At 40.9% G+C, this 7744-nt stretch overlaps 1 long non-coding RNA gene across 6 annotated transcripts; it reads right to left on the bottom strand.

Annotated features, from left to right (window-relative positions):
* Positions 1-619: 619 nt before the first annotated feature.
* Positions 620-6274, bottom strand: LOC122334294. Of its 6 annotated transcripts, none has more exons than XR_006248732.1 (3): positions 3908-4924; positions 3223-3630; positions 620-1373 (listed from the first exon to the last, which is right to left on the bottom strand). It is a non-coding gene; the product is annotated as an uncharacterized LOC122334294 (long non-coding RNA). The 6 variants fall into 6 exon arrangements; XR_006248733.1 differs by lacking the exon at positions 620-1373 and adding an exon at positions 6034-6274 and having other exon boundaries at positions 2234-3630; positions 3908-4113; XR_006248734.1 differs by lacking the exon at positions 620-1373 and adding an exon at positions 6034-6272 and having other exon boundaries at positions 2234-3630; positions 3908-4064.
* Positions 6275-7744: the final 1470 nt, after the last annotated feature.

Raw genomic sequence — 7744 nt, 5'->3', positions numbered from 1 at the left:
TTGGACCAGACCTGCAGCCTTGTTAGAAGCTTCAGTAATATCCTTCACACTCATCAGGTCTCTTACTATTGAACAGGCCTTTTGAAACCTCCAGAAATGTTCAAGTTGACAAACATGCACAAATGGACTCGTTGTTTACGTCTGATGTGCAGAGCGTCTGTTCTTATCGAGAGTTCCTCCTTTGCTCTGAGATTCACCTGTCTGGTGAGAAGACGTTCCTTCAGAAATCTCGTGCTTCAGGAGGCACTTGAAGGTGGTTTGGTCTTCTGACGTGTGGTCAGTAATGGCCTCTTGTTAAGCATGAATCTATTGTCTTCATTTCCCCTTTTTTTTTCTCGTTTTCACAATCTGTTGTTGTTTTAATGGAAAGCTGAAGCTAATGAGTTTCCTCTAAAGTAACTGCAGCTACAGAACTGCATCTGTGTGAGAAATAGGGGCAGTGATTGTGTTTTGGACACGCTGGTATACTTCTGTATGTGAGTTAACATGTAATGCAGTTTATACAGACGTTTCTTGTGTATCTTTTTAAGAGCTGCTGATTGACGCTCACTGTTTGTTCATTTAATGTCGTCTTTTAAATGGAATCATTAGACGTTTACAAATGGCTCCTTAGACAGAGTGACCACGTTTAAGCTTTATTTGATGATTTAAAGACTGACATTGTGTTAAACGTCTCTTTACTGAACGCCTCTGTTGGTGTGAAGCATCTCTGAAACCCAGCAGACAATGTAGCTGTAATTAGACAGACACAGATCTCTACAATGTATGCCAGGTTCAGGACCGCTTCAGTCTGGTGGTTTTCGCTGTAGTGTTTTGAAGCGCGGTTCAGTCACGGACTGACGGCCATCAGAGACCCAGTAGCCAGATGTAGCTGCTGGCCGAGACAGGACCTACACTGACCACTGAGCGAAGGATGGACGTCTGCGTCGCTCGGAGTTAACAAAACAAACACGATCTCATGCATGTTGTCTGTTCACTGAAGGGAGATGGGTTCTGGAACACGGTCGTCCACCTCCAAAACAGGTACATTAAACTCAGCAGATTGTATAATAGCCTGGAAGTGGCCTGGAAAACGAGTTCAAACAGACGACGCAGCCTCGGGCCGTCGGTGGAAAGTTAAACAGGACAGGAAGCGTTCCAGATTAAGAGCTGACTCATGTGTTTGCAGCGAGACGTCACTCTGGAAGCTGACCGCAGCTGGACAGAAACACACTTCACAGGAGAACCTGGTCCTTCTCGTTCTGTCACGACTGACGCGTGACTCTTTTTCCACTCGCCGTCTCCTGTTTCCATGATGTCATGTGATTTGGCGGGAGGAGGCCTACTGTCCTTCACCGGGTCTGTCCTGATAACGCTGGACATCGCTGTGACCTCTGGAGATGTGAGAGGACAGAACGGGAGGAGTTTAAAGGGGTCACATGACAATGCTGAAAACGTAACATTGCTTTGTGTATTTAGTGTAATGCAGTGTGTTTTATGCAGTTTAAGGTTTAAAAAAAAAACAGCAGTCAAGACCCTGGGAAGCAGACGAGTCCTCTGAACATCTGACTGTGCTGCTACCTGGAATTAAACCGCTGGACTGGTTTCACCAGAATTTCATGATTAATACCATGTTCCAAAAAGCACTATATAAATGATGGTCACTTGACATTTTCCAAATACTTGTACTTTATTTTTGATCCGCCATGCCCTGCCTTTCTGAGGTTTTTTTTTTTTTTAGAAAGCTTAGAGTCTGAGACTATTTTATATGTGCACAGCTTGTAACACTCCAAAGAGAAAGGAAAACTTGAAGCTTTTGGTGATGGAGGGTACAATGTCTCTCTTTCTTCAGTCAGTGTTTGACCGAAGCGGTTGTTGACTGACTCTTGAGTTCTGATGTCATTGCTGGACAAACGTTGTTCGAGAACAGGCTTCTCTTCCAGCACATGTCTGATCTTAAAGCTGTGTTTTAACTGCTGATAAAAGCAGCAGCGGGAAATGGGTTAGGAGTTGTGGTGTCGTGTTTCACTATAGACACAGAGACATGGGTCTGACCAATCAGAGCACTCGTCCCAGCAGCCCATTCATAAAAGCATGTGTTACCCTTCACCCACATGCTCTCGCTCTCGTTTCGCCATTACACACAGAACAAGGACGAACACAATGGCGACGTCTCACACACTCGCTGAAACTCTTAGTAGGATGAGGTTTCTTTTAGCGGCTGTAACTGCTTGCCATTTCTTAGACATTTAAAACATGTTTTGTCATTTATTGAAGAGTTTAATTATTTTGGGTGTCTCTCAATTAAAATGAACACATTAATTATGTGAGAATTAGTTGCTTATTTAAAATGGTTTCTAGATTGTAGAGTTCAGTATTTCAGACTGCAGGACAGAACTGGGGCCTGTACCATGATGGCAGATGAACAAATTCAGGCTTACAGGATTAGTTTAGTCATCAGCTTTCTCAGGACGGAGCGCATGTACATGAACGTGTGACATCAGTAATAAGCAGCCAATCACAAGCCTTGAAACCGTGATTCACTTCTCGTTAGAGTCAGCTCCATTCACTATCAAAGATTAAAAGGATGAACAATATGAAGAATTTCACAGCAAGATGAAACGATCTATCAATGAAAGAGAAAAATTTAAAAAAAATATCTTGCCATGTAAGTGCAAGTAAGTTGTACTCTATATATGTGTATAAGACTAAAACTATTTATGTAAAACACTTAAATAACTAAACTCAGGTGGTCATGTTTACATGATTCTAAGACTTACATTGTGTATTATCTATATGTTTATATTGACTGAAAATAAAAGTGTAATTAGTATTAAAGTAAGCTGGTTTTTAGTCCATAGGGTCTCAAGCCCAGACACAGAGAGAGGGTTGCGTCAGGAACGGCATTCGGCATAAAACATTGGCAAATTAAATGATGTGAATCATCGGTATGAACTTCAGGGTTTAGAGATGATTCACTAAAGGCTGGTTTTTGTAATGGATTAAGGTGAAAATAATTATATAAATAATATAAAATAATGATTAAAAATAATCAAAGGGATGATTTTATCTTAATGTTTCACTATGTAGCATCCTTTCATTTAGAATAACTGAAGCTGGAGTGGCTTTATAGCATCAGAGATGTCACTTTGCTTGAAGCTGATTAATATGGAGATGAATGCTGCTAAAAGTCAAACCAATTTACCTGAAACCTAGTTAGTGCAAGCTAAACTCTTAACTTACCTGGCTAGCCAGCTACAAGGACTTCATGGTACAGGCCCCAGCTCTTGATTCATACGATTGCTGAAGTTTCTCTTGATGGACAAACACATGAGTGACTGATGATGGCTGAGATCCTTCAGCTAAACGTCTGCTGGGAAGCTGATATTTCATCTTTGAATGGACCTGCGCAGCGTGTGAGGAAGGTATCAGATGCTCTTTCTCGTCCGTGAAAATGACAGTAAAATGGCCTTTTTCTGTTCCTCGCTTCACTCTCATTTCTCTTCTTCCTGTCTTCCTATCCCAAACCTGTTCCTCGCTGGCTATCTTGAGTCAGCAAACACTCACAATCAACCTGGTTTCCACTTCACATGTTCTTTCTCTTCTTTCCCAGTGAATCTGCTCTGGAGTGTTATTGTCTGTCGGGTAGCACTGCTGGAACGAAAGCGTGGTTCACGTTAAGGTTAGTCTTTGGTATCCGTCTTGAGTTTAATGACTAATCTGCTTCAGGACAGGTGCTTTCAGTTCTCAAGTATTTCTGTTTCAGACAGCACTCAATGTCTTGCTCTACATTTAATACTTTATCACACTTTATCATATTTCAACGTCTTTCAATCACAAGATCATCTTTATAATGTGTCACAAGAAACACTGTGTATGTCTGGCAAAATAAAACCATGATGACTTCGCAAAATGTAGCAGTACTCACATTAATCCAGAAGAAAACTGTCGTCTGCCTTCATGATATCTCCACCTCTCCTTCTTTCGTTGCTCTCCTCCAGTTTCCCTCATTCCTGTCCTGATCTCGTCTTCTCTCCCCTTTTACTCCCACACTGTAGTCAAGTCACATGTTGCCGGTCCGACCCCTTTAAAGAGAGGCGGGAGCTCAGGTGGGCGGTGCCTCTTCCCTCTTACCTATCACGTCAAAGGGGTGGAGCTTATTGTGCTTTTTTCTCAATGGGAAGGTCAGAGGAGCCATTCATTGAGAAACAAAGGAGTGTCATGTTCTGAAGAAACTCTTCATATACAAGAAGTGAATTATAACATTATTCAAATACAGGTGGCAGATACAGAGAACCTGATTTAGTGAATCAGGTTTTCATCAATAATGCTCTTGATATTTTAAATGTGTAGAAACTATTTTATAAAATCAATAAGACTTAGACTTATCAATAATATTTAGTTTTTAGTGTTAATTAGATGACTTCGGTTTAGTCTTGTTTGTAGGAGAACAAACAAAAAACTTATTATTTGCTTAAAATAAGTAACATTTTTGGCCAGTGGGGTAAGTGAAATGATCTTGTTAATTTCAGAATTTGTAGATATTGTGACTAAAACAAGACTTTTTTTTTTTTTAATTGCAGACTTACTGTACGTTCAGATCCACCTTACATGCGGGATGAGCAGCTGTAGTACTAGTTAAATTAGTTAATATCTAGACTGTTTTCGCAAATGATTCTGGTGTAACATCTACAAAATGTCTTCTGTGTTTTTATGCTAATGGACGCTGTAGAATGATTGCTGCTTGGCTCCTGGAGCCTGTGACTCTGTGTGGGCGACAGCGTCTGTGTGTGTTTTTGCTGAATATATTTACAGAGATGCGCTCAAATGCATGGATTGTGGACTAATATGTCTCAAGTGGCCTTTTGTGGTCACTATTTTGTGTATTGTTGATCCAAGTTAGATATTTGACTCACTTATAATGTTTGATTTTGTCTTCTGAACATCTTCACTTGAATCAGTCTATCAAAAGTGCAGCAGGTTTCCATAAACCATGTTTCTTATATATAAATTATATATATATATATATATATATATATATATATATATATATATATATATATATATATACATGAAATTCATTTGCAAAAACAGATAACTATAATAACAGATAATATTTTTTATTATTTTTTTATTGTGTTTCATTGTGTTAGCTGTATTTTCTAGTTATGTTTAATCTAATTCTAATTCTAATCTAATAACTCGCTTGACTGAGATTAGTTGGAAGGTGTGTTTTCTTACACTGTAACAATACACCTTTAAATAAAGTGCAGCCCAGAATCTACTGGATTGTTATAGAAAATATCCCATCTGATAATGCGATGAAACTCGCTTTTCGCAGTTTTCTTGGTCAGGTGTCGATATTAGCAGGTTATGAGATCAAATCACAGCTTCAGCTGGTTTAATAAATGTTGATAAAAAGTAGGGACATGGCTGTAAAACCTTCGCATTTTACAGGGAAACGTTTCCTGACAGCATTTAAAGTCTGTTTCTCACTCACCGAAGCGTCCAGATGTTTAGACTTCAAAAGCTAGTTAGTGCACTAGAAAAGACAGTACACCATGTTAACCATCACACGGGCTGTAGTTCCGTTACCGGTGACTTTAACCGAACGATTGTACAGAACCGTTACTTTTGACGTCTTCACCCGCGGGATTCGGTAGAGCTCGAGCCCGTCGGTGTTTTAGTAATAAACAACAATGAAGTACAGAAGATGCACGGATCTGAACGACGAACAGAAAGAAAAAACATTTACCTTCATTCACGTGAACGCGCCTATATTCTATAACTTCCGCTGCTGAAACTAGAAAACACGAGTTTAAACTCTGATGAAATATTCATATGACTGAAATATATATATATTATGTGTGATTTTGAGTCGTCAGCAGTTCTGCGAGTGTTTCTGATCTCCTCCATCAGTTTATGATCAGAGTCAATCCATCTTCATAAAGACTCTGGAAGCACAGACTTCATAAAGTCTCAGATTGAGTGATGTTATTGCAGATTATTGAATAAAAGCGTAAATACATCACACACAGACATAAAGTATCTTACCTGAAACGTCAGCAATAGCATGTCTGATTCCATTTATTTTCCCCATTTTTCTTCTTTCTTTCATTGTCCTCATTTAAAAAATTTTTCCTATGCTTGTCCTTTACTGGCATGATCTGAAGTGAGCGGCGTTCTACATGCAGACGTATTTCTCACTGTGATATAAAATCACTCGCGCCTCTCTCTCTCTCTCACACACACACACACACACACACACACACACACTGTGTCTCTTTCTCTCTTATTCACACAAGTGATCAATCGGCAGGCGGTGAACAGGCTTAACTCCATATACCTCTCCACCCCCGTGTGTGTGTGTGTGTGTGTGTGTGTGTGTGTGTGGACCCCTGCCTACACACTCTCTCTCAAGGGCTCTCAGCCCCCAACACACTCACAAATAGCCTGATTCACACACACTCACACTCAGCATACATATACAACAGCACATTTACACCGACAGCCGCCCACGAGAGCACTTCCATTCCTGCATCGCCGTCTAATGGAGCCGCAGCGGAGGACGGCCCAAGCTAATTATGTTTCACCCTCCATTAATTAATAGAGGCATTATCTTACACAGGCTTTAATGCGTTTGGGCGAACATTACACCGGGTCGTGTCTAATCGCTGACTCTGTCTGTAGCCCTTCGATATCAGACTTGGCGTCTGTTCCTCCTTCAGACCGAGCGTTATGAAGTCTCAAGATCATCGAGGTCAAATCAAATTTGAATAAATTAAGTGCTTCTGTTTCACCAGAGAGGCGTGAAGAGCGGCACCGTCTTCAACCTGCCAGTGGTATTTCGCCGCAGGACTAAATAAAGCAGTCGCAGTAAAGAACAGATCCTCTTTCCAGTTCTATCAGAGCTGAACTGAACACAGATCTTTGGGTCATTGACTCATTCCTGCTGTTGAGCCAAACTGACTCAGATTTCATGTCAAATCAGTTTGATTTTTAAAGTGAAATTAGTCTCAAACATCAAATCGACGTCCGCTTAGAGTGACATGCCGGCGGCGGCATTCATTAGCATTCTGGTGCTGGTTAACAGATTAAAATGTGAGTGGGAGATGAAGAAAGAATATGTGTCGCTCCACACTTCAGACTGCCGGGGAGGAGGACTAGTCAACTTAGACTTGCTTTTAAATAATTACCAGCAACCCTGATAATGGGATAGCGACTCGCACCACGCAGGCAGAGCTTTCAGATGTTGAAGACGGACAGACAATATAAGAGCATAAAGTGGGATGGGATCTGTCATGTCTCCGTTTTCACGTACACGAGCACAGACTGCTCTCTGAGTGTGCCTTCTTTAGATTGTTTCTGTGTGATTCTGGTTCTGCTGGAGGTTTTGCTGCTGTGATGGACACAGGGCTCCTCACACGGCTGAAGGGTGTCGTGTGTGTGTGTGTGGGTGTGTGGGTGAGCGTGTGTGTTTGCGTGCATACGGCCCGTGGGTGTCTGCGTGGGCGGCTGTGTAGGCGTCATGTGAACCTGACTCATGGTTCAGTCTGCTGTAAAGGCAAAACAACACAATAAACACACAATCGCTGAAGCATCACTCTGATTGGACCAGGAAAACAACTCAACAAATTTCCTCTTTAAGTAGCACAATTACAATAACTGTGCTAGCCACAAAAGTAGGCAAATATGTCTTTCCTTTCATGTTTTGCATCATTGTTTTAAAGTTGAGACAAAATTAACATTCCTGAGAAAAGAATGA

Source organism: Puntigrus tetrazona, unplaced genomic scaffold (assembly GCF_018831695.1).
Source record: "Puntigrus tetrazona isolate hp1 unplaced genomic scaffold, ASM1883169v1 S000000513, whole genome shotgun sequence".
Taxonomy (NCBI): Eukaryota; Metazoa; Chordata; class Actinopteri; order Cypriniformes; family Cyprinidae; genus Puntigrus; species Puntigrus tetrazona.
This window is presented reverse-complemented; position numbering and strand designations above follow the sequence as displayed.